Raw genomic sequence first — 19,667 nt, 5'->3', positions numbered from 1 at the left:
CTCTCTACTTTCGGTACTTATAGTACATTTTGATACCAATACTTTTGTACTTTTACTCAAGTAAATTGTTTAATTCCGGACTTTTACCTGTAACAGAGTACTTCAACGTTACAGTATTGATACTTTTACTTAAGTAAGAAATGTGAGTACTTTTTCCACCACTGAACGAAATGCATCTGGTGCCAAAGAAACGTTTGTTTACGCTCAGAGATAAATACATAAATGTCACATTTATATAAACAACACTTCATTCATTTGGGAAAATTCCAGAGTCTAATAAATAACTCAATAAATGTATCCTAACTGAACTCTAATGTTTTCTGTCTGATGTTTTACACTAGAGAGACAGACAGCGTAGGAGAGACAGACAGTAGGACAGCTGAGAGAGAGACAGTGTAGTAGAGACAGACAGTAGGACAGCTGAGAGACAGACAGTGTAGGAGAGACAGACAGTAGGACAGCTGAGAGAGAGACAGTGTAGTAGAGACAGACAGTAGGACAGCTGAGAGAGAGACAGTGTAGGACAGACAGACAGTAGGATAGCTGAGAGACAGACAGTGTAGGAGAGACAGACAGTAGGACAGCTGAGAGACAGACAGTGTAGGAGAGACAGACAGTAGGACAGCTGAGAGACAGACAGTGTAGGAGAGACAGACAGTAGGACAGCTGAGAGACAGACAGTGTAGTAGAGACAGACAGTGTAGGAGAGACAGACAGTAGGACAGCTGAGAGAGAGACAGTGTAGGAGAGACAGACAGTAGGACAGCTGAGAGACAGACAGTGTAGTAGAGACAGACAGTAGGACAGCTGAGAGAGAGACAGTGTAGTAGAGACAGACAGTGTAGGAGAGACAGACAGTAGGACAGCTGAGAGAGAGACAGTGTAGTAGAGACAGACAGTGTAGGAGAGACAGACAGTGTAGTAGAGACAGACAGTAGGACAGCTGAGAGACAGACAGTGTAGGAGAGACAGACAGTGTAGGAGAGACAGACAGTAGGACAGCTGAGAGACAGACAGTGTAGGAGAGACAGACAGTGTAGGAGAGACAGACAGTGTAGGAGAGACAGACAGTAGGACAGCTGAGAGACAGACAGTGTAGGAGAGACAGACAGTAGGACAGCTTAGAGACAGACAGTGTAGGAGAGACAGACAGTAGGACAGCTGAGAGACAGACAGTGTAGGAGAGACAGACAGTAGGACAGCTGAGAGAGAGACAGGGTAGGAGAGACAGACAGTAGGACAGCTGAGAGAGAGACAGGGTAGGAGAGACAGACAGTAGGACAGCTGAGAGAGAGACAGTGTAGGAGAGACAGACAGTAGGACAGCTGAGAGAGAGACAGGGTAGGAGAGACAGACAGTAGGAAAGGTGAGAGAGAGACAGTGTAGGAGAGACAGACAGTAGGACAGCTGAGAGAGAGACAGTGTAGGAGAGACAGACAGTAGGAAAGGTGAGAGAGAGACAGTGTAGGAGAGACAGACAGTAGGACAGCTGAGAGACAGACAGTGTAGGAGAGACAGACAGTAGGACAGCTGAGAGAGAGAGACAGTGTAGTAGAGACAGACAGTAGGACAGCTGAGAGAGAGACAGTGTAGGACAGACAGACAGTAGGATAGCTGAGAGACAGACAGTGTAGGAGAGACAGACAGTAGGACAGCTGAGAGACAGACAGTGTAGGAGAGACAGACAGTAGGACAGCTGAGAGACAGACAGTGTAGGAGAGACAGACAGTAGGACAGCTGAGAGACAGACAGTGTAGTAGAGACAGACAGTGTAGGAGAGACAGACAGTAGGACAGCTGAGAGACAGACAGTGTAGGAGAGACAGACAGTAGGACAGCTGAGAGACAGACAGTGTAGTAGAGACAGACAGTGTAGTAGAGACAGACAGTAGGACAGCTGAGAGAGAGACAGTGTAGTAGAGACAGACAGTGTAGGAGAGACAGACAGTAGGACAGCTGAGAGACAGACAGTGTAGTAGAGACAGACAGTAGGACAGCTGAGAGAGAGACAGTGTAGTAGAGACAGACAGTGTAGGAGAGACAGACAGTAGGACAGCTGAGAGAGAGACAGTGTAGTAGAGACAGACAGTGTAGGAGAGACAGACAGTGTAGTAGAGACAGACAGTAGGACAGCTGAGAGACAGACAGTGTAGGAGAGACAGACAGTGTAGGAGAGACAGACAGACAGTAGGACAGCTGAGAGACAGACAGTGTAGGAGAGACAGACAGTGTAGGAGAGACAGACAGTGTAGGAGAGACAGACAGTAGGACAGCTGAGAGACAGACAGTGTAGGAGAGACAGACAGTAGGACAGCTTAGAGACAGACAGTGTAGGAGAGACAGACAGTAGGACAGCTGAGAGACAGACAGTGTAGGAGAGACAGACAGTAGGACAGCTGAGAGAGAGACAGGGTAGGAGAGACAGACAGTAGGACAGCTGAGAGAGAGACAGGGTAGGAGAGACAGACAGTAGGACAGCTGAGAGAGAGACAGGGTAGGAGAGACAGACAGTAGGACAGCTGAGAGAGAGACAGTGTAGGAGAGACAGACAGTAGGACAGCTGAGAGAGAGACAGGGTAGGAGAGACAGACAGTAGGACAGCTGAGAGAGAGACAGGGTAGGAGAGACAGACAGTAGGAAAGGTGAGAGAGAGACAGTGTAGGAGAGACAGACAGTAGGACAGCTGAGAGAGAGACAGTGTAGGAGAGACAGACAGTAGGAAAGGTGAGAGAGAGACAGTGTAGGAGAGACAGACAGTAGGAAAGGTGAGAGAGAGACAGTGTAGGAGAGACAGACAGTAGGACAGCTGAGAGAGAGACAGTGTAGGAGAGACAGACAGTAGGACAGCTGTGAGAGAGACAGTGTAGGAGAGACAGACAGTAGGACAGCTGTGAGAGAGACAGTGTAGGAGAGACAGACAGTAGGACAGCTGAGAGACAGACAGTGTAGGAGAGACAGACAGTAGGACAGCTGAGAGAGAGAGACAGACAGACAGTAGGACAGAGAGAGACAGACAGTAGGACAGCTGAGAGACAGACAGTGTAGGACAGAGAGAGACAGACAGTAGGACAGCTGAGAGACAGACAGTGTAGGAGAGACAGACAGTGTAGGAGAGACAGACAGTAGGACAGCTGAGAGAGAGACAGACAGACAGTAGGACAGAGAGAGACAGACAGTAGGACAGCTGAGAGACAGACAGTGTAGGACAGAGAGAGACAGACAGTAGGACAGCTGAGAGACAGACAGTGTAGGACAGAGAGAGACAGTAGGACAGAGACAGACAGACAGTAGGACAGAGACAGACAGACAGTAGGACAGAGAGAGACAGACAGTAGGACAGCTGAGAGAGAGAGAGACAGACAGTAGGACAGCTGAGAGAGAGAGAGAGACAGACAGTAGGACAGAGAGAGACAGACAGTAGGACAGAGAGAGACAGACAGTAGGACAGCTGACAGACAGACAGTGTAGGACAGAGACAGACAGACAGTAGGACAGAGACAGACAGACAGTGTAGGACAGAGAGAGACAGACAGACAGTAGGACAGCTGAGAGAGAGACAGACAGTAGGACAGAGAGAGACAGTAGGACAGAGACAGACAGACAGTAGGACAGAGACAGACAGACAGACAGTGTAGGACAGAGAGAGACAGACAGACAGTAGGACAGCTGAGAGAGAGAGAGACAGACAGTAGGACAGAGAGAGACAGACAGTAGGACAGCTGAGAGAGAGAGAGACAGACAGTAGGACAGAGACAGACAGACAGTAGGACAGAGACAGACAGACAGTAGGACAGCTGAGAGAGAGAGAGACAGACAGTAGGACAGAGACAGACAGACAGTAGGACAGAGAGAGACAGACAGTAGGACAGAGAGAGACAGACAGTAGGACAGAGAGAGACAGACAGACAGTGTAGGACAGAGAGAGACAGACAGACAGTAGGACAGCTGAGAGAGAGAGAGACAGACAGTAGGACAGAGAGAGACAGACAGTAGGACAGAGAGAGACAGACAGTAGGACAGAGAGAGACAGACAGTAGGACAGAGAGAGACAGACAGACAGTGTAGGACAGAGAGAGACAGACAGACAGTAGGACAGAGAGAGACAGACAGACAGTGTAGGACAGAGAGAGACAGACAGACAGTAGGACAGCTGAGAGAGAGAGAGACAGACAGTAGGACAGAGAGAGACAGACAGTAGGACAGAGAGAGACAGTAGGACAGAGACAGACAGACAGTAGGACAGAGACAGACAGACAGTAGGACAGCTGAGAGACAGACAGTAGGACAGAGACAGACAGTAGGACAGAGAGAGACAGACAGACAGTAGGACAGAGACAGACAGACAGTAGGACAGCTGAGAGACAGACAGTAGGACAGAGACAGACAGTATGCAGACAGTTTGCCTCTGATTTACAAGCTCACAAACAGGTCACCATGCAACATGTTGTGGGCTTGTAGATCTGCTGTTTTCATTACTGTTGTGTGACTTATATGTCTCGGCACGGCGGTGCAGTCGGTAGCGCTGTCGCCTCACAGCTAGAAGGTCCTGGGTTCGATTCCCACGGTGGGCGCTGTGGGCGCTGGGGGCGTGTCCTCTCCTCCGCATCATCAGTGCCCATACCCTATAGGTGGGGTAAAGGGCCCGCTCTGCTCACTCCTCATGCATTGAAAGAAGCATGAGCTCAGTTCGGGATTCTCCCCAGGCTGGCAGAGGGAGAGTAGCGCCCAGGATTACAGCTTAGGCTCTGGGTGGCAGTGGGTGGGAAAATGGGTTATAAAATCGTGGGATAAAACACATCGGGTGCTGAACACGGTCTGAACCGTGTGTTCACAGAGTAGCGCTTTGGTGCTGAACACGGTCTGAACCGAGTTTGGTGTCTTTTTGTTTTTTTCGTTTTTTTCCACACGGCCTCCGTGCTGGAGCAGCTCTGGGATCACCTGTGGTGATTCTGAGACGCCTATAACTCTAAAACCCCCTATAACTCTAAAACCCTTATAACGCTAAAACCCCTATAACTCTAAAACCCCTATAACTCTAAAACCCCTATAACTCTAAAACCCCTATAACTCTAAACCCCCTATAACTCCAAAACTTTTTACGCTGGGGAAAACGACTCATTTTGTATGCACGATCGCTCCGCCATTGTTACTCGCCATTTTATATCAGACTCTTTATCCAGAGTGACTTATAAACAAGACACACACACACACACACACACACACACACACACACACACACACACACACACACACACACACACACACACACACACACACACACACACACACAGGAAGTACAGATCACATTCTTTGAGCTGAGGTGACATTCCTTAGAGATTACCTTCATAAAACAATAGAGTGAACACACACACACACACACACACACACACACACACACACACACACACACACACACACACACACACACACACACACACACACACACCATTCTTTGGAGACATAATGCGACACATCAGAAATGTTTTAAAATGTAATGTGTAGTGGAATCTAAAGTAAAGTATTTCTATTTGAGATGTAGTGGAGTCTAAAGTAAAGTATTTCTATTTGAGATGTACTACTACAAATGGTCCAGAAATTCCAAGTACTTCAATACATTACTCGAGTAAAAGTACTGTAAAATTGAACCACGTATTATCTTAATGTCATGTTTTTTAGGGTTTTGCTGCTCTCTAGTGGACATTGTAGACATTGCATCTGAACGCAATAAGCACAATAACTTGTGTATATATATATATATATATATATATATATATATATATATATATATATGTATACATATATATGTATATTCATTGAACTCATTGGGCTTGTAGATCTGCTATTATTTTCATCAGAAAGCTCCTCCTCTCCTTCTTCGACACTCAGAAAGGACAACGGCTCAGTGTCGCCCTCCTGTGGTTTATCGTTGCCTCCACACACTCTGTGCTTTGAGTCGCATTGTGATGCAAAATATGTTAGAAAGTGGATAATAGCGCCCTCTGGTGGGTAATATACCAAGTGTAGGTCATTTATGAATGTATGTTAGTTATGTTGTTATTGTTTTACATGTTTTATTGTTGTATTAAAAGATAGAAGATGATTTAACAAAACTGTCGATTGAATTAAAGAAAGTTTTACAATAAATACGGGACTTGATTTTAGTTATATTACTTGAGAAGCTAGTCGGCTAGCTAGCTAGCTGGTTAGGTGGCTAGCAGATGTAAACACAGTCACATTTTAAGATAGAGATTTCCGGTGTGTTACGTTGAAATCGGTGACCTAGTGGAATTATGTGACTGTGTACTGCGGTTGCGCTCTCGCCGAAAATAGCCGATCTACGAGCTCTCAACATCGGCTCTTTTCGGCGCGCGTCACCCTTGTACGGCTGAAATATAAACCGACCTTTGTGAGGACTGAGCATGCGCAGTTAGCGATAGCTTTAGCCATTGTTAGCTTTATTTTGTCTTCATGCTGTTATTAGGTGTTTTACATGTTTTATTGTTGTATTCAAAGATAGAAGATGATTTAACAAAACTGTCGATTGAATTAAAGAAAGTTTTACTGCAAATACAGGACTTGTTTTTAGTTAATTCACTTGAGAAGCTAGTCGGCTAGCTGATAGCTGGCTAGCTGGCTAGGTGGCTAGCGGATGTAAACACAGTCACATTTTAAGATAGAGATTTCCGGTGTGTTACGTTGAAATCGGTGACCTAGTGGAATTATGTGACTGTGTACTGCGGCTGCGCTCTCGCCGAAAATAGCCGATCTACGAGCTCTCAACATCGGCTCTTTTCGGCGCGCGTCACCGTTGTATGGCTGAAATATAAACCGACCTTTGTGAGGACTGAGCATGCGCAGTTAGCGATAGCTTTAGCCATTAAAATATTGTTAGCTTTATTTTATCTTCATGCTGTTATCAGGTGTTTTACATGTTTTATTGTTGTATTAAAAATAGAAGATTATTTAACACAACTGTCGATTGAAATAAAGAAAGTTTTACAACAAATACAGGACTTGTTTTTAGTTATATTACTTGAGAAGCTAGTCGGCTAGCTCGCTAGGTGGCTAGCCGGCTAGCGGATGTAAACACAGTCACATCTTAAGATAGAGATTTCCGGTTTGTTACGTTGAAATCGGTGACCTAGTGGAACTCTGTGACTTGTTACTGCGGCTGCGCGGTTGCCGAAAATAGCCGATCTACGAGCTCTCAACATCGGCTCTTTTCGGCGCGCGTCACCGTCGTACGGTTGAAATATAAACCGACCATTGTGAGGACTGAGCATGCCCACCAGAGGGCGCTATTATCGACTTTTAATACATTTTGCGTCACAATGCGACTCAAACCACAGAGTGTGTGTGGAGGCAACGATGAACCACAGGAGGGCGACACTGAGCCGTTGTCCTTCCTGAGTGTCGAAGAGAAGAGAGTTAATCTAATTAAATGATTATTTAACAGATTATAAAATATTAGTTTAAATATTATTCTTCTGTTAATTTAATCTATAATGATGATTTAATAGATTATAAAATATTAGTTTAAATATTATTCTACTGTTAATCTAATCTATAATGATGATTTAACAGATTATAAAATATTAGTTTAAATATTATTCTACTGTTAATATAATCTATAATGATGATTTAACAGATTATAAAACATTAGTTTAAATATTATTCTACTGTTAATTTAATCTATAATGATTATTTAACAGATTATAACATATTGACACACGTTGAGTTTAAATATTATTATACGTTCCATAATGATGAACCAGTATGTTTCGTAGTTATAATATTATAATATTATAGTTATAATATTATAATATTATAATATTATAATATTATAGTTATAATATTATAATATTATAACTATAATATTATAATATTATAACTATAATATTATAATATTATAACTATAATATTATAATATTATAATATTATAATATTATAACTATAATATTATAATATTATAGTTATATTATATTATAATATTATAATATTATAATAATAATATAATATTATTATATATATATATATATATATATATATATATATATATATATATATATATATATATATATATATATATATATATATATATACATACATATATATGTATACATATATATGTATATTCATTGAACTCATTGGGCTTGTAGATATGCTATTATTTTCATCAGAAAGCTCCTCCTCTCCTTCTTCGACACTCAGAAAGGACAACGGCTCAGTGTCGCCCTCCTGTGGTTTATCGTTGCCTCCACACACTCTGTGCTTTGAGTCGCATTGTGATGCAAAATATGTTAGAAAGTGGATAATAGCGCCCTCTGGTGGGTAATATACCAAGTGTAGGTCATTTATGAATGTATGTTAGTTATGTTGTTATTGTTTTACATGTTTTATTGTTGTATTAAAAGATAGAAGATGATTTAACAAAACTGTCGATTGAATTAAAGAAAGTTTTACAATAAATACGGGACTTGATTTTAGTTATATTACTTGAGAAGCTAGTCGGCTAGCTGGTTAGGTGGCTAGCAGATGTAAACACAGTCACATTTTAAGATAGAGATTTCCGGTGTGTTACGTTGAAATCGGTGACCTATTGGAATTATGTGACTGTGTACTGCGGCTGCGCTCTCGCCGAAAATAGCCGATCTACGAGCTCTCAACATCGGCTCTTTTCGGCGCGCATCACCCTTGTACGGCTGAAATATAAACCGACCTTTGTGAGGACTGAGCATGCGCAGTTAGCGATAGCTTTAGCCATTGTTAGCTTTATTTTGTCTTCATGCTGTTATTAGGTGTTTTACATGTTTTATTGTTGTATTCAAAGATAGAAGATGATTTAACAAAACTGTCGATTGAATTAAAGAAAGTTTTACTGCAAATACAGGACTTGTTTTTAGTTAATTCACTTGAGAAGCTAGTCGGCTAGCTGATAGCTGGCTAGCTGGCTAGGTGGCTAGCGGATGTAAACACAGTCACATTTTAAGATAGAGATTTCCGGTGTGTTACGTTGAAATCGGTGACCTAGTGGAATTATGTGACTGTGTACTGCGGCTGCGCTCTCGCCGAAAATAGCCGATCTACGAGCTCTCAACATCGGCTCTTTTCGGCGCGCGTCACCCTTGTACGGCTGAAATATAAACCGACCTTTGTGAGGACTGAGCATGCGCAGTTAGCGATAGCTTTAGCCATTGTTAGCTTTATTTTGTCTTCATGCTGTTATTAGGTGTTTTACATGTTTTATTGTTGTATTCAAAGATAGAAGATTATTTAACAAAACTGTCGATTGAATTAAAGAAAGTTTTACTGCAAATACAGGACTTGTTTTTAGTTAATTCACTTGAGAAGCTAGTCGGCTAGCTGATAGCTGGCTAGCTGGCTAGGTGGCTAGCGGATGTAAACACAGTCACATTTTAAGATAGAGATTTCCGGTGTGTTACGTTGAAATCGGTGACCTAGTGGAACTCTGTGACTTGTTACTGCGGCTGCGCGGTTGCCGAAAATAGCCGATCTACGAGCTCTCAACATCGGCTCTTTTCGGCGCGCGTCACCGTCGTACGGTTGAAATATAAACCGACCATTGTGAGGACTGAGCATGCCCACCAGAGGGCGCTATTATCCACTTTTAATACATTTTGCGTCACAATGCGACTCAAACCACAGAGTGTGTGTGGAGGCAACGATGAACCACAGGAGGGCGACACTGAGCCGTTGTCCTTCCTGAGTGTCGAAGAGAAGAGAGTTAAAGGGATAGTTCACCCCCAAAATAACTTTTTTTCTATTGATTACTGACCATCTGGAGCCTTGAATTCATAGATATTTTTTTGTTTTTGTCACATTCCTAAGCCAATAATTTGATTATAATAAATGTGTCCCCATTGATTCCGGTAGGAGACACAAATGCATTTGTGTCTCCTACCGGAATCAATGGGGCTAAATTTATTATAATCAAATAATAAAGGAAGGAATGCGACAAAAACAAATAAATATCCATGAATTCAAGGCTCCATGGGGTGAGTAATTAATAGAAAAAAAGTTATTTGGGGGGTGAACTACTCCTTTAATCTAATCTATAATGATTATTTAACAGATTATAAAATATTAGTTTAAATATTATTCTTCTGTTAATTTAATCTATAATGATGATTTAATAGATTATAAAATATTAGTTTAAATATTATTCTACTGTTAATCTAATCTATAATGATGATTTAACAGATTATAAAATATTAGTTTAAATATTATTCTACTGTTAATATAATCTATAATGATGATTTAACAGATTATAAAACATTAGTTTAAATATTATTCTACTGTTAATTTAATCTATAATGATTATTTAACAGATTATAACATATTGACACACGTTGAGTTTAAATATTATTATACGTTCCATAATGATGAACCAGTATGTTTCGTAGTTATAATATTATAATATTATAATATTATAGTTATAATATTATAATGTTATAATATTATAGTTATAATATTATAATATTATAACTATAATATTATAATATTATAATATTATAACTATAATATTATAATATTATAACTATAATATTATAATATTATAACTATAATATTATAATATTATAGTTATATTATATTATAATATTATAATATTATAATAATAATATTATAATATTATAGTTATAATATTATAATATTATAGTTATATTATAATATTATAATATTATAGTTATAATATTATATTAATATTATAACTATAATATTATAATATTATAATAGCAAAGCCTATATTTTGCATATATCGTGCGTTGGGCTGTAAAATGAGGATAAATAATGTTATAAAATGTAAGAGTATGTGGTGATGGTGATGAATTTTAATAATAATAATAATAATAATAATAATAATAATAATAATAATAATAATAATAATAATAATAATAATGTAAGAGTCTATGGTGATGGTGATGAATTTCTGTTGAATACCTTTATAAATAACTGCATTTAATATAAAATCATATATATGTTTTTCCTTGGGGTCTTGTTTTCGTTGAGGTCCTTGATATTCAATTCATAGTCAAATGGTTTTCATTTAGTCTGTAAGTTATGAAATCATACACAGTAAAAGTCTTAGTGTTAATTTAATTCAAATGAGTGTACAACCAAATGGACCCGTCATGTCATGTGACACTTTTCAGAGTTAAATCAACATTTTTTTTACAATGTAGGCTTTATTATTATTATTAATGTAGGCTTTATTATTATTTTTAATGTAGGCTTTATTATTATTATTATTAATGTAGGCTTTATTATTATTATTATTATTAATGTAGGCTTTATTATTATTATTAATGTAGGCTTTATTATTATTATTAATGTAGGCTTTATTATTATTATTAATGTAGGCTTTATTATTATTATTAATGTAGGCTTTATTATTATTAATGTAGGCTTTATTAGTATTATTAATGTAGGCTTTATTATTATTATTAATGTAGGCTTTATTATTATAATTAATGTAGGCTTTATTATTATAATTAATGTAGGCTTTATTATTATTATTAATGTAGGCTTTATTATTATTATTAATGTTGGCTTTATTATTATTAATGTAGGCTTTATTATTATTAATGTAGGCTTTATTATTATTAATGTAGGCTTTATTATTATTAATGTAGGCTTTATTATTATTAATGTAGGCTTTAGTATTATTAATGTAGGCTTTATTAGTATTATTAATTTAGGCTTTATTATTATTATTAATGTAGGCTTTATTATTATTATTAATGTAGGCTTTATTATTATAATTAATGTAGGCTTTATTATTATTAATGTAGGCTTTATTATTATTATTAATGTAGGCTTTATTATTATTATTAATGTAGGCTTTATTATTATTATTAATGTAGGCTTTATTATTATTAATGTAGGCTTTATTATTATTATTAATGTAGGCTTTATTAGTATTATTAATGTAGGCTTTATTATTATTATTAATGTAGGCTTTATTATTATTATTAATGTAGGCTTTATTATTATTAATGTAGGCTTTATTATTATTATTAATGTAGGCTTTATTATTATTATTAATGTAGGCTTTATTATTATTATTAATGTAGGCTTTATTATTATTATTAATGTAGACTTTATTATTATTATTAATGTAGGCTTTATTAGTATTATTAATGTAGGCTTTATTATTATTAATGTAGGCTTTATTATTATTATTAATGTAGGCTTTATTATTATTAATGTAGGCTTTATTATTATTATTAATGTAGGCTTTATTAGTATTATTAATGTAGGCTTTATTATTATTAATGTAGGCTTTATTATTATTATTAATGTAGGCTTTATTATTATTAATGTAGGCTTTATTATTATTATTAATGTAGGCTTTATTATTATTATTAATGTAGGCTTTATTATTATTATTAATGTAGGCTTTATTATTATTAATGTAGGCTTTATTATTATTATTAATGTAGGCTTTATTATTATTATTAATGTAGGCTTTATTATTATTATTAATGTAGGCTTTATTATTATTATTAATGTAGGCTGTATTATTATTATTAATGTAGGCTGTATTATTATTATTAATGTAGGCTTTATTATTATTATTAATGTAGGCTTTATTATTATTATTAATGTAGGCTGTATTATTATTATTAATGTAGGCTTTATTATTATTATTAATGTAGGCTTTATTATTATTATTAATGTAGGCTTTATTATTATTATTAATGTAGGCTTTTTTATTATTATTATTAATGTAGGCTTTATTATTATTATTAATGTAGGCTTTATTATTATTATTAATGTAGGCTTTATTATAATTATTAATGTAGGCTTTTTTATTATTATTATTAATGTAGGCTTTATTATTATTATTAATGTAGGCTTTATTACTATTATTAATGTAGGCTTTATTATTATTATTAATGTAGGCTGTATTATTATTATTAATGTAGGCTTTATTATAATTTTTAATGTAGGCTTTATTATTATAATTAATGTAGGCTTTATTATTATTATTAATGTAGGCTTTATTATTATTATTAATGTAGGCTTTATTATTATTATTAATGTAGGCTTTATTATAATTTTTAATGTAGGCTTTATTTTTATAATTAATGTAGGCTTTATTATTATAATTAATGTAGGCTTTATTATTATTATTAATGTAGGCTTTATTATTATTATTAATGTAGGCTTTATTATAAATTTTAATGTAGGCTTTATTATTATTATTAATGTAGGCTTTATTATTATTATTAATGTAGGCTTTATTATTATTATTAATGTAGGCTTTTTTATTATTATTATTAATGTAGGCTTTATTATTATTATTAATGTAGGCTTTATTAATATTATTAATGTAGGCTTTATTATTATTATTAATGTAGGCTTTATTATTATTATTAATGTAGGCTTTATTATTATTATTAATGTAGGCTTTATTATTATTATTAATGTAGGCTTTATTATTATTATTAATGTAGGCTTTATTAGTATTATTAATGTAGGTTATTATTAATATAGGCTTTATTATTATTATTAATGTAGGCTTTATTATTATTATTAATGTAGGCTTTATTATTATTATTAATGTAGGCTTTATTAGTATTATTAATGTAGGCTTTATTATTATTATTAATGTAGGCTTTATTATTATTATTAATGTAGGCTTTATTAGTATTATTAATGTAGGCTTTATTAGTATTATTAATGTAGGCTTTATTAGTATTATTAATGTAGGCTTTATTATAATTATTAATGTAGGCTGTATTATTATTATTAATGTAGGCTTTATTATTATTATTAATGTAGGCTTTATTATTATTATTAATGTAGGCTTTAATATTATTATTAATGTAGGCTTTATTAATATTATTAATGTAGGCTTTATTATTATTATTAATGTAGGCTTTATTATTATTATTAATGTAGGCTGTATTATTATTATTAATGTAGGCTTTATTATTATTATTAATGTAGGCTTTATTATTATTATTAATGTAGGCTTTATTATTATTATTAATGTAGGCTTTATTATTATTATTAATGTAGGCTTTATTATTATTATTAATGTAGGCTGCAGCAGGAAAGAGAAAAAAAACAAAAATGCAAAGTCAGACTTTTGGGGAGAAAGGATGCAATTACTGGGGGCGAGAAAAAAAAGTAAAGTAAAGTAATAAGTTACTTTTGGCAGGGAGTAATATGTAAAGTAAAGATATTACTTTAAAATATATTATTAAAGATTTATCTTTGTAATTTTGAAAGGAAGAAATGATAATTTCTTCAGAATATACAGTATTTTTATCATTTAAATAGATGGAAAAAGCATTGCTGATATGCCTAGTCTCACATGGATAGAAAAATATGACATGTGTGTTTAAGGGTCTCCCTCTAGCCAATCATATGCGATCTGCAGTCACGTGTCACACAGGCACCAATCACATTTCACGTCATGAAGGGAAGCAGGAAGCAGGAATCAGAAGCATGTTTATTGTCTTTGCACACAGAGTTGAGTCATATATATGAAACTAATGAAAGTCATAGACCTAGTACTGTACGCCGTGCCGGTCCGCGGGGGTCCGCGGGGGTCCGCGGGGCATGTACCACCATGTACCACCATGTACCACCATGTACCACCATGTACATACGTACGGGAGGAGGTGGTGACCCAGTGGAGGAGGTGCACAGTGTGAGGAGCACCTCCACCGTGGCCTCCTTACAGGCCAAGCGGGTATGAAGTCTAATGCCTAGTTTATACTCTTATCTTATAGTCTAATGCCTAGTTTATACTCTTATCTTATAGTCTAATGCCTAGTTTATACTCTTATCTTATAGTCTAATGCCTAGTTTATACTCTTATCTTATAGTCTAAGGCCTAGTTTATACTCTTATCTTATAGTCTAATGCCTAGTTTATACTCTTATCTTATAGTCTAATGCCTAGTTTATACTCTTATCTTATAGTCTAAGGCCTAGTTTATACTCTTATCTTATAGTCTAAGGCCTAGTTTATACTCTTATCTTATAGTCTAAGGCCTAGTTTATGCTCTTATCTTATACTCTAAGGCCTAGTTTATGCTCTTATCTTATAGTCTAAGGCCTAGTTTATACTCTTATCTTATAGTCTAAGGCCTAGTTTATACTCTTATCTTATAGTCTAAGGCCTAGTTTATACTCTTATCTTATAGTCTAAGGCCTAGTTTATACTCTTATCTTATAGTCTAATGCCTAGTTTATACTCTTATCTTATAGTCTAAGGCCTAGTTTATACTCTTATCTTATAGTCTAAGGCCTAGTTTATACTCTTATCTTATAGTCTAAGGCCTAGTTTATGCTCTTATCTTATAGTCTAAGGCCTAGTTTATGCTCTTATCTTATAGTCTAATGCCTAGTTTATACTCTTATCTTATACTCTAAGGCCTAGTTTATGCTCTTATCTTATAGTCTAAGGCCTAGTTTATGCTCTTATCTTATAGTCAAATGCCTAGTTTATACTCTTATCTTATAGTCTAAGGCCTAGTTTATGCTCTTATCTTATAGTCTAAGGCCTAGTTTATGCTCTTATCTTATAGTCTAAGGCCTAGTTTATGCTCTTATCTTATAGTCTAATGCCTAGTTTATACTCTTATCTTATAGTCTAATGCCTAGTTTATACTCTTATCTTATAGTCTAATGCCTAGTTTATACTCTTATCTTATAGTCTAATGCCTAGTTTATACTCTTATCTTATAGTCTAAGGCCTAGTTTATACTCTTATCTTATAGTCTAAGGCCTAGTTTATACTCTTATCTTATAGTCTAAGGCCTAGTTTATGCTCTTATCTTATACTCTAAGGCCTAGTTTATGCTCTTATCTTATAGTATAAGGCCTAGTTTATACTCTTATCTTATAGTCTAAGGCCTAGTTTATACTCTTATCTTATAGTCTAAGGCCTAGTTTATACTCTTATCTTATAGTCTAAGGCCTAGTTTATACTCTTATCTTATAGTCTAATGCCTAGTTTATACTCTTATCTTATAGTCTAAGGCCTAGTTTATACTCTTATCTTATAGTCTAAGGCCTAGTTTATACTCTTATCTTATAGTCTAAGGCCTAGTTTATGCTCTTATCTTATAGTCTAAGGCCTAGTTTATGCTCTTATCTTATAGTCTAATGCCTAGTTTATACTCTTATCTTATACTCTAAGGCCTAGTTTATGCTCTTATCTTATAGTCTAAGGCCTAGTTTATGCTCTTATCTTATAGTCTAATGCCTAGTTTATACTCTTATCTTATAGTCTAAGGCCTAGTTTATGCTCTTATCTTATAGTCTAAGGCCTAGTTTATGCTCTTATCTTATAGTCTAAGGCCTAGTTTATGCTCTTATCTTATAGTCTAAGGCCTAGTTTATGCTCTTATCTTATAGTCTAAGGCCTAGTTTATGCTCTTATCTTATAGTCTAATGCCTAGTTTATACTCTTATCTTATAGTCTAAGGCCTAGTTTATACTCTTATCTTATAGTCTAATGCCTAGTTTATGCTCTTATCTTATAGTCTAAGGCCTAGTTTATACTCTTATCTTATAGTCTAATGCCTAGTTTATGCTCTTATCTTATAGTCTAATGCCTAGTTTATACTCTTATCTTATAGTCTAAGGCCTAGTTTATGCTCTTATCTTATAGTCTAATGCCTAGTTTATGCTCTTATCTTATAGTCTAATGCCTAGTTTATACTCTTATCTTATAGTCTAAGGCCTAGTTTATACTCTTATCTTATAGTCTAAGGCCTAGTTTATACTCTTATCTTATAGTCTAAGGCCTAGTTTATACTCTTATCTTATAGTCTAATGCCTAGTTTATACTCTTATCTTATAGTCTAAGGCCTAGTTTATGCTCTTATCTTATAGTCTAAGGCCTAGTTTATGCTCTTATGTTATAGTCTAATGCCTAGTTTATACTCTTATCTTATAGTCTAAGGCCTAGTTTATACTCTTATCTTATAGTCTAAGGCCTAGTTTATGCTCTTATCTTATAGTCTAAGGCCTAGTTTATACTCTTATCTTATAGTCTAAGGCCTAGTTTATGCTCTTATCTTATAGTCTAATGCCTAGTTTATACTCTTATCTTATAGTCTAAGGCCTAGTTTATACTCTTATCTTATAGTCTAAGGCCTAGTTTATACTCTTATCTTATAGTCTAAGGCCTAGTTTATACTCTTATCTTATAGTCTAATGCCTAGTTTATACTCTTATCTTATAGTCTAATGCCTAGTTTATACTCTTATCTTATAGTCTAATGCCTAGTTTATACTCTTATCTTATAGTCTAATGCCTAGTTTATGCTCTTATCTTATAGTCTAATGCCTAGTTTATACTCTTATCTTATAGTCTAAGGCCTAGTTTATACTCTTATCTTATAGTCTAATGCCTAGTTTATACTCTTATCTTATAGTCTAATGCCTAGTTTATACTCTTATCTTATAGTCTAAGGCCTAGTTTATACTCTTATCTTATAGTCTAATGCCTAGTTTATACTCTTATCTTATAGTCTAATGCCTAGTTTATACTCTTATCTTATAGTCTAATGCCTAGTTTATACTCTTATCTTATAGTCTAATGCCTAGTTTATACTCTTATCTTATAGTCTAATGCCTAGTTTATGCTCTTATCTTATAGTCTAATGCCTAGTTTATACTCTTATCTTATAGTCTAATGCCTAGTTTATACTCTTATCTTATAGTCTAATGCCTAGTTTATACTCTTATCTTATAGTCTAATGCCTAGTTTATACTCTTATCTTATAGTCTAAGGCCTAGTTTATACTCTTATCTTATAGTCTAATGCCTAGTTTATACTCTTATCTTATAGTCTAAGGCCTAGTTTATACTCTTATCTTATAGTCTAAGGCCTAGTTTATACTCTTATCTTATAGTCTAATGCCTAGTTTATACTCTTATCTTATAGTCTAAGGCCTAGTTTATGCTCTTATCTTATAGTCTAATGCCTAGTTTATACTCTTATCTTATAGTCTAATGCCTAGTTTATGCTCTTATCTTATAGTCTAATGCCTAGTTTATACTCTTATCTTATAGTCTAATGCCTAGTTTATACTCTTATCTTATAGTCTAAGGCCTAGTTTATGCTCTTATCTTATAGTCTAATGCCTAGTTTATGCTCTTATCTTATAGTCTAAGGCCTAGTTTATGCTCTTATCTTATAGTCTAATGCCTAGTTTATACTCTTATCTTATAGTCTAAGGCCTAGTTTATGCTCTTATCTTATAGTCTAATGCCTAGTTTATACTCTTATCTTATAGTCTAAGGCCTAGTTTATGCTCTTATCTTATAGTCTAATGCCTAGTTTATACTCTTATCTTATAGTCTAAGGCCTAGTTTATGCTCTTATCTTATAGTCTAATGCCTAGTTTATACTCTTATCTTATAGTCTAAGGCCTAGTTTATGCTCTTAACTTATAGTCTAATGCCTAGTTTATACTCTTATCTTATAGTCTAAGGCCTAGTTTATACTCTTATCTTATAGTCTAATGCCTAGTTTATGCTCTTATCTTATAGTCTAAGGCCTAGTTTATACTCTTATCTTATAGTCTAATGCCTAGTTTATGCTCTTATCTTATAGTCTAAGGCCTAGTTTATGCTCTTATCTTATAGTCTAATGCCTAGTTTATACTCTTATCTTATAGTCTAATGCCTAGTTTATACTCTTATCTTATAGTCTAATGCCTAGTTTATACTCTTATCTTATAGTCTAATGCCTAGTTTATACTCTTATCTTATAGTCTAAGGCCTAGTTTATACTCTTATCTTATAGTCTAAGGCCTAGTTTATACTCTTATCTTATGGGTTAGAACAAGAACAGAGCTTCAAGCTAACAAACGTGTTGCATCACTTGAAGATCTGTGCATGTCGGCAAGCAGGAGTATTGATTGAGCTTACAGCAGCATATTGTTACTGTACATGTAAATATATCTGACATCTATCTACTGTACATGTAAATATATCTGACATCTATCTACTGTACATGTAAATATATCTGACATCTATCTACTGTACATGTAAATATATCTGACATCTATCTACTGTACATGTAAATATATCTGACATCTATCTACTGTACATGTAAATATCTCTGACATCTACTGTACATGTAAATATATCTGACATCTATCTACTGTACATGTACATATATCTGACATCTATCTACTGTACATGTAAATATATCTGACATCTATCTACTGTACATGTAAATATCTCTGACATCTACTGTACATGTAAATATATCTGACATCTATCTACTGTACATGTAAATATATCTGACATCTATCTACTGTACATGTAAATATCTCTGACGCAGTGGTACTAATCAATGCCATATTTTAAAGGATTTTGTGAGAGGAGTCAAATCCACTATGAGTATCAGATGATCCCCTTGGCCTTCACATCACCATGGTTACTTTATTATTATATATTATTATCCCCATTCCCCACTAACTGTCTGTCTGTCTGTCTGTCTAGCATCTGTACTGTACCTGTCTATGTACTTTACTTTATTTGTATTTGTTTATTTAGACGGGACACTGCATATTAATGAACAATACATATCAATGTAATGTTAATATGCCAGTTTTAGCAAAGATGCTAATTTACATGCGCAGTCCCCCCATAAAAACAAGCAACAATAG

This window comes from Gymnoscopelus braueri (assembly GCF_963280865.1).
Source record: "Gymnoscopelus braueri genome assembly, chromosome: 24".
Lineage (NCBI taxonomy): Eukaryota > Metazoa > Chordata > Actinopteri > Myctophiformes > Myctophidae > Gymnoscopelus > Gymnoscopelus braueri.
Note: the sequence above shows the minus strand (reverse complement) of the source record.